The sequence below is a fragment of the Odontomachus brunneus genome, unplaced genomic scaffold (genome assembly GCF_010583005.1).
Source record: "Odontomachus brunneus isolate Ranch 3 - 2012 unplaced genomic scaffold, Obru_v1 Obru_scaffold_265, whole genome shotgun sequence".
Lineage (NCBI taxonomy): Eukaryota > Metazoa > Arthropoda > Insecta > Hymenoptera > Formicidae > Odontomachus > Odontomachus brunneus.
The window spans coordinates 276,005-285,106 of NW_022639715.1; the positions used below are offsets into that span (position 1 = coordinate 276,005).

General features: G+C 36.2%; 1 protein-coding gene across 2 annotated transcripts in view; it reads left to right on the forward strand.

The window, feature by feature from the left end:
- LOC116853001 overlaps positions 1-9,102 on the forward strand; it is a 201,865-nt gene that overhangs the window by 191,155 nt on the left and 1,608 nt on the right. The window lies entirely within an intron of this gene.

The following is a 9,102-nucleotide window of genomic DNA, read 5'->3' on the forward strand; positions in this document are numbered from 1 at the left end:
CCAGAGAAGATGATTCCGAAATTGTGAGCGCTCTGTAAACCAATGAACTTATGACAGTATTCTTTTGCGAGGGATGATGATGAGAGGTTGCATGTAGATATCGGTCCGTGTGTGTTGGTTTTCGGTAGACTTGGTGACCTAAGATGCCATCTTGGTTCTTTTGGACTAGCACATCCAGAAAGGGTATTTGATTATTTTGTTCCACTTCCATTGTGAACTGAATACTGGGATGTTGTGAATTGAGAAACCCGAGAAACTGAGAAAGAGTTTCCCTGCCATGATTCCAAATTACGAAAGTATCGTCAACATATCGAAACCATGTGGATGGTTTCAGTGGTGCGTTTCTCAAAACTTCATTCTCAAAATGTTCCATAAAGATGTTTGCAATGATAGGAGATATAGGTGATCCCATCGCCGCTCCAGAGGTTTGTTCGAAAATCGTCATCAATTCATCAATTCATCAATATCGTCTTCATAAAAAATGTTATGTAATTAATTTTTCAATATCTATGTGCATTCTTTGCATGTATTGAAATAACAACTTTTAGTTGAATTATACTACACATCTCGTTCTTGATGGTAAATATGTAGTTGTTTCAGTTCCGTCGGTATCTCACAGCGTTCGGAGCGTAATTAATAGAGATGGGGCGCATGGCGACCGTTCACACAAACCTCTCCCGCCACCCCAATTTGAAGTTTCGACTTCAAACCATTATATTTTAAATACATTAAAAAATTAACTACAAAAGAAAGTATTTTAAAAAAACCTATTTCTTTTATTGATTTGGCTAAAATTCTAATTTTCTTTTTAAAAAAATATTCGTTTATAAACATCCTATTATCATCCCAAAATTTCTTTTATTGTACCATATTCTATATACACTATACTGTAATATTTCATAATTTTTCATATTTCATAATTTTTTCAAATTTTTAAAAGTAGATATAATTTTTTATTTCATTTATTTATTTAAAACTAAAAAAATAATTTTTTACGTGATATTAAATTTTTTCACCAAAATCAACCTTTTTATCTGAAAATACGGGAAAAATCCTACAAAACTCACGTCTTTAAAATTTTTTTATGTTTCATAATTTTATCTACAATTGTAAAAAAGAAATTCCTTAAAATGATTTATCTCCAATATCTTAGATATAAGGCATATAATACTTATTTCTTTTACCTTTAATGTTATACAGTAAATGTATTAACGTGTTTTTTATGATTATTTTTAAAATACTAAGCAATTGATTTTTAGGTGGACTCCTGACGCGTGGAATGCGCCATGTTTATATTTGCATTTTTTCATTAACGTCATGATAACGTTATGGCAGACTTTTATAATAAATAGTTATTTATGAAAAGTATGTTCTTAATTTATGACATTAATGAAATTTCTGAAAATATATATTCTTTTAACCTTCAATAACCAGGTACTTATTTCATGTTTTTTGTTCATTTTGACGTTTTCCGCTCATCTTCGGATCCTTATTTGAACAATTTTACATAAATACAGCTATTTATTAAAAAACATGTTAGGAAAAAATTTTGTGTTTTCAGTCGTCAAAATTTACTATAAGTTGTTTAATAGCCAGAATATCCAGGTACCTATAGACAAGGAAAAGAGATGTCTTATACTATTAAAGCTCGGAACAGTGTCAATTTCGGCCGATTCTCGGAAGCTACGCCTTCTATCTCCCTCTTGCCGCGCGGCGGGCCACGTAAATGACGGTTGTGCTCCTAAGCTTGGAGCCGTGACTGGCCGCGACTGTCACTTACGTGGCCCGCCGTACGGCAAGGGGGAGATAGAAGGCGTAACTTCCGACAATCGACCGAAATTGGCAAATTGTTTCGAGCCCTGTACTATATTTACGTAGAAAAGAAAACATAAGAAAACGTAGATAAGGAAACATTTGATTTATAAATATGTTATAATAAAAGTACTTTATCTAAACAAGATTTTCTAGTTTTTATTGATTTTTATAGCAAACCTTATATTTGCTGAAGATTTGATAATGTTTGTTACATAAATATTATATAGCAGTGCGTAAAAGCTTTTCTTCCATGTTTTTGTATTTTGCTATATACGTAACAAGCACCAACTTTTTGTCCTTTCTATTTGGTTTTTAGAGATAAAGCTGTAGAAGTGAAAGCCAAAGCGGTTTCGTTAGTAATGTTGACAGATCTTTGTAGCATGCATTCAATGCCAATCTTCGAAGGTGTTTTATTATTTGTACGTCCTGCGACCGATCTTGAATCATTGAGACATAATTCTTCTGCCAATTAACATAAGAATTTGCTGCATGCATTACTTTTTTAACATATATCGTCATTTGCCGTATAAATTATTTAGAGAGCGAAAACAGCAATGTCCAGTTATGAAACAATGCGACAGGCTATCTATTTGATTTTTGTGTGTAGTATATTCTTACGAAAAAAAATACGAAAAAACCCTCAATTTTGAATGTTAATACTCAAATTTAGGTGTTTATCCCCAGTTTTTGGGTGTTACACTCAAAATTGAGGATTTTTTTGTATTTTTTTTTGTAAGGGTACTGTCCAAGTAACTTATCCATTGTATCTACGCTACATTTTATTTTGTTATAAAAATATACAATTCCTTTTCGGAATGTAGGAACAAATTGTTACGTTGTTTTGTAATCCGTATATTGTAGAAAATATTTGACGTGAAATTGTTTTTTTTGGTAAATGTTCAGAAGTGCTACTTTACAAAAAACCGTCGTTTTTTTTATAGTATTTGATAGAAATAACTACAAAAAGACATGTATACACAGATGTCTATACTAAACTAGATTGCTAACAAGGGCTTTGAACATGTGCCGTGTAAGGTTTCCAGTTGCATGCGAGAAAATAGCGGCGGTCCTGTGTGTGTGACGTTGTGTATGACGTGTCACTTACAAATATATGAGTACTTATAAATAACATAAATCAGCGTGGCCATTAAATTACTGTCGTAATAAAACTCCTGTTTAAGGGACCCCCCTCAGATGACTTTGACCTTGACATATGTTATAGAGGTCATCCTCCTGAATGACATTCAGAAGGTTTCAGCCGTCGCTCACTGTCTGTTAAAAAGTTATTGATGAAAGAAGTTAGAAAAATATATAACAATTTCTCGATACTGTGTACCGTTAACACACACACACACCGTATTAAATTGTAGATATAAATAAATCATATATTTTTTCTTTTATTAAGAAACTTTAATTTCTTTCTTAACCCGTCCTCTCCCATTATCGCTCGAGATCCAGTCCCGAGTAAAGAGATTCAGTTTTCTGACTCAAAATCGGACTGCTCGACAGCAAGCGCGCTCGCCCGCCCGATACGGCGGGCTCGCGGTGTTCCTATTATATTTTAAGTTTTATAAATACTTTTTCTCACACTTTTGTGAAAAATTTTCACTCTTTAGCTTAAATACAACAGACTTGCGCCCCCTTCCGCCGCGGTGCAGGCGGTCTGGGGGACGTAGCCCCCAGTTATACGGCTAGAGACAGGCACCTTTTTTATTTTTTACCATATTTCAATAATATAAACATGGCTATATAGCGGTCGCTTATAGTTTCCGAGATATTAATAAAAAAGATGCCTGTCTCTAGCCGTGTAACTGGGGGGCTATGTCCCCCAGACCCAGAGCTGCCAGATGTGGGACTGAGTACGCGTAACTATAGTGCGTACGGCGCAGCGCACACAAGCGAAGAATTGTGTACGTGTGGGCTGCCTGTCACGAACTATAGCGCTTGGCGCTTCGGCCAGGCTCGGGCAGTGGAGGAGTGCAGACGCACAAGCTGCCGTCTCTCTCCCGACCTATAGCTATAGCTAATACTGCAAGCGGCGAGAATCATGCCTAGGCCTTTTTATTATATCTCGACGCTCGCGTGTTGCTTCTCACGTGTGCGTACTTTTACTATTTAACTAATTGTACTATTTAACTATTTAACTATTATATATTTAACTATATATATTTAACTACTATATATATTTAACTATTTAACTAATTGTTACATTAAATGGAATGTTTTTTTACATATAAAATATACTCGTCAACAAAATTATCGCATAGGTTAATTTATGTCGAAATGTCGTACAATTTTTAATAAGCACAATACCGCGAAATATTATTGTATTTGAAAAATGTTTTTTATTTTAAAAGTGAAGTCTGTACTTTAAGGAGCATATTAGTCAAATATTTTGAAATTATTCTCTCCTCTTTCCGCAATATTTTCACAAGTAAAGACATGTTGCGTCTCCAAACAATTGCACAATGTGTCGTATCCTACGGGATGGAATAAATTTTTTCGTAAATTTTATGGTAACCATCGTAAAGTATAGTTTTTTCTCTACAATTAAGACAAAAAGCGGATTTGTGCGTTTTTTCGCGGAGTTGCGAAAAAAACATATCAAAGTTACCTATACATTTTTGTTATCACTTCATTTAACGCACTCTATTGAGTGGAATGAATTCTTTTCACAAATCTGACGATAATCATTCTAAAATACCAGCGTTTCCTTACAAATAGAAAAATAAAGAAGAGGTATATATTTCTTACGCGATGTTGTACGGTGTATCAAAGTTCCCTATACATGTTTAATCAGTTATCGTGACGTGCACACGCACATACACGTGCAGCACACACACACACACACACACACATAATACGCAAGATCCGACAGTTCTTCGCTTGTGTGCGCTGCGCCACACGCACTATAGTTACGCGTACTCGGTCTCACATCTGGCAGCTCTGCCCAGACCCCCCGCACCGCGGCGGGAGGGGGCCAAGTCTGTTGTACTCAAGCTAAAGAGTGAAAATTTCTTACAAAAGTGAAAGGAAAAGTGTGTATTTTATAGAACCATCTTGAAAAATTACGTTACATTTATACAACTTTTTTTGTTAATAACTTTTTACTTTGACAAACAACGAGCGACGATTAAAACCTCCAGAAGATCACTCAGGAAGGTGACCTTTATAACATATGTCAAGGTCAAGGCCATCTGAAGGGATCCCCTAAACAGGAGTTTTACTATTTTTAGGTGTTTGAAACGGTCTGAAAATTTTTCTCATTATCCACATAGCACAAAATGTTACAGTGACATCACAGTAACGTTACTCTATAACTAATAAACTATGTCGCAATGAAGTCACAGCGAAATCGTGGTGACGTACGAATGTCTGCTTTGTCACATGTGTGATATCACTGTAACATCATTATGATATGAAGGAAAATATCACAATGATATGTTTGTAAAAATGACGTATAACACTGGTTAAAAAGAATATATTATATTTTGCAGAAACGATTGCAACTAGTCAGCTTATGTTGATTTTAAATATAATTTAGCTGTTTTATTTGATTTATCTCTATTTTCGCACCTGAAAATTTATTTAGTACTGATCTGACACGAACTCGAGATCTCACACACCTCCAGTTTCCTAGTCTACCACCTTGGCTACTACGCTATTTCCTCAACTAATACTAACAAGGAGATGCCACAACCTGCTAAATTGATTTCTGAACGAGTCATAGCACGTTCACTAGCTGCGATGTTAAACATCAACATTCTAACGGGATTTGTGCCAATAGGCCTTTGTTTGTGAGAAATTATAGTATAAAGTTTGGGTCGCGGGACTGTATCATATATATGGCTAAAGTTGCGACTATCTTTCAGCTAGGCGGCGTGGATGAGCAGACTGAGGCTCCCACGTCGAACATTTTTGAGCCGGCAGCGAGCCGAATTCCGAGTTCGAATCCCGGCGACGAGAGTTGTCTATGTGCGGTATTTTTTTTCACCTTACGACATGTAATTAATATTTCTCGAATATAATACATTTGTTTTACATACGTCTTTCGTTTCTATGCTATTAATTAGGCAGAGGTAATTAATAGAGAACTATCAGACTTGTTTAATGCAAACACGAATATAGACACATAATTTGCATTACTTACAAAGAAATATATTTTTAGTACATATGAAAATATTATTGGTGCTGATGATAAATAGTGAGAAAGTGATTGTATGTGCATCGCATTACTTCGAATGTCCAAATGTATTCTTTTATCGCTTGTAAATAAATCAGGATAGTTGTACATTCTCATACTTTTAAACTCCCTATAAAAAACATTGCACGACAAGTAGATTGCTGTACATTTCAGCGATATTATTTGCAAGTTATATGTTGCCTTATATTTTGCAAGTATTTGTATATGGTTTATTGTTGTTTTTCATTTAATTATCCCTGATTAATAACAAAAACGAGAGACATATGCAAAACAAATGTATTATATTCGACAAACATTAATTACATGCCCTAAGGTAAGAAAAAAATGCACACGAACACTCGCGTCGCCGGGATTCGAATGCTCGCTGTCGGCTCACAAAGGTTCGACGTCAGAGTCTCAGTCTGCTCAGCCACGCCGCCTTGCTGAAAGATAGTCGGAACTTTAGCCATATGTATGATACAGTCCCGCGACACAAACTTTATACTATAATTTCTCACAAACAAAGGCCTATTGGCACAAATCCCGTTAGAATGTTGATATTCAACATCGCAGCTAGTGAACATGCTATAACTCGTTCAAAAATCGATTTAGCAGGTTGTGGTATCACCTTGTCAGATCTCTCTGGATTGACATGGAATATCACGCGTAGTTGCAATCTGTCTCATTTCACTCTGTTATCAATGAGTCCCCATCGCCATATTTTCTCAACAATTACTCGTATACGCTGAAAAAAGGTCTGGTAATTTTTACCAAATTCATTTAGTTGTGCGTTTCATGGTAAATAGTAATCAATATGGTAAATGTTATCAAATATGTGGTAATAATTACAAAATAGTAACATAAATTTTAATCAACTGATCAAATCAATTAAATGAAATAATCAAATCAATTAAATTATTTAGTAAGTAGTATTAAATATAAGATGTAGTAAAAAGAAATCCATTATTTTTCCAATAGATAGCTTTAGTAATGTGTATCTCGCGTTGTATAAGTGCGATCGATTTACGCTAGATGGCGTTAGAAAGATAAGAATTCGTACTCAAAAAACTTCTGAGACAGTTTTGTGATTGTTTGACTCAGTATTGTTTGAACGCGCGTCAAAGATGGACACCAGCAAAGAGAAAATACGCCATATTTTATAGTTTTTCTTCGATAAAGGCGAAAACGCAAGCCAGGCGGCTGAAAATGTGAATAGTGTTTATGGTCCTGATACTGTAACAGCCAATCACGCGCAATTTTGGTTTCGTCGATTCCGTTCCGGTAATTTTGATGTCAAAGATGCACCACGCTCTGGAAGGCCAATTGTCGAAAATGTCGATAAAATAATGGAAATCGTCGAATCCGACTGTCATGTAAGCACTGTTTCGATTGCCCAGGAGCTAAACATTACACAAAAAACCGTTTGGAACCACTTGAATAAGGCTGGATACAAAAAGAAGCTCGATGCATGGGTGCCATACGAGTTAACGCAAAAAAACCTCATGGACTGAATTTCCATCTGCGAATCGCTGCTGAATCGTAACAAAATCGACTCATTTCTGCAGCGGATGGTGCCTGGTGATGAAAAGTGGGTCACTTACGACAACGTCAAGCAAAAACGATCGTGGTCGAAACGCGGTGAGCCAGCGTAAACGGTGGCCAAGCCAGGATTGACGGTTAGGAAGGCTTTGCTGTGTGTTTGGTGGGATTGGCAGGGAATCATCCACTATGAGCTGCTTCCCTACGGCCAAACTCTTAATTCGGGCCTGTACTGTCAACAATTGGACCGTCTGAAGGAATCAATCGCCCAGAAGCGGCCAGCTTTGACTAATAGGAGAGAAATTGTGTTCCAGCACAACAACGCCAGGCCACACACATCGATAGTGACTCGCCAGAAGCTCCGGGAGCTTGGTTGGGAGGTTTTTATGCATCCACTTTATAGTCCGGACCTGGCACTAAGTGATTACCACCTGTTCCTGTCTATGGCGAATGATTTTGCTGGTGAAAAATTCGCCTCAAGAGAAACTTGTGAAAATCGACTGTCCCAGTTTTTTGCCAATAGGGACAAGGGACTTTCTATGAGAGAGGCATAGAATAACCTTCAAAATGGAATTACCTTCAAAATGGCAACAAGTTATCGAACAAAACAGTGCATATTTGACCTAAATCGGATTATTCTAACTATGCTAAATAAAGCCTTCAATTTCATGCAAAAATAATGGATTTCTTTTTACTACACCTTATATATATCACTCATCTAAACACTCATTACTTATTTCTTCCCCTAAAAATTAATACACTTGCAACGAGGCATTTAAGGTCTCTTTACAGAGCACACGAGCGCGTGTAAAATAGTATATAAAAGGTGTATTAATAAATTAGTGTTTTATCTACTCGAAAAAAGTTCAGATAAAAACCAATTATGGATTTTGTCAAGATCTGATCAGATCTTTGAAAGGCGAATACAGCGGGTACGGTAAAATATCCCACTTGAGCGTTTCCAAATAATTTTTTACGACTTTTGCGACATGAGGCCGAGTATTATCATGCAGAAGAATAACTTTGTCATGTCTTTGCTCGTATTTCGGCCGTTTTTCTCGTAATGCACGGGTCAAACGAATCAACTCCCAATGATTCTGCAAGCTCCTCTTGCGTTTGACTCGGATCTTCATCGAGTAATGCCTCCAATTCTTTATCTTCGAATTTTTTTGGCTGTCCAGAGCAAGGCTTGTCTTCAACGCTGAAATCACCATTCTTGAAACGTCGAAACCATTCCCTACATGATTTATCAGTTGGAGCATTGTCACCATAAACTTCTACAAGCATTCGATACGCTTCAGCTGCACTTTTCTTCCAATTAAAGCAGAAAACTAAAACCTCCTGCAAATGCTGCTTAGTTAACACAAAATTTTGTTTCATACACACATATTCAACACAGTAAAAAACAGGGGTTTTGTATGAAACTCAAAGCGATATAAACTGAATATTATTGACAGATGTCTAACCTCTCTGAAACCACCGAAATCAGCTGTCACTATGAAACATTCATAACAGCCAGAGCTATCTTTTGAAAACGGACCGAACTAATTTGTACTCCCAATATA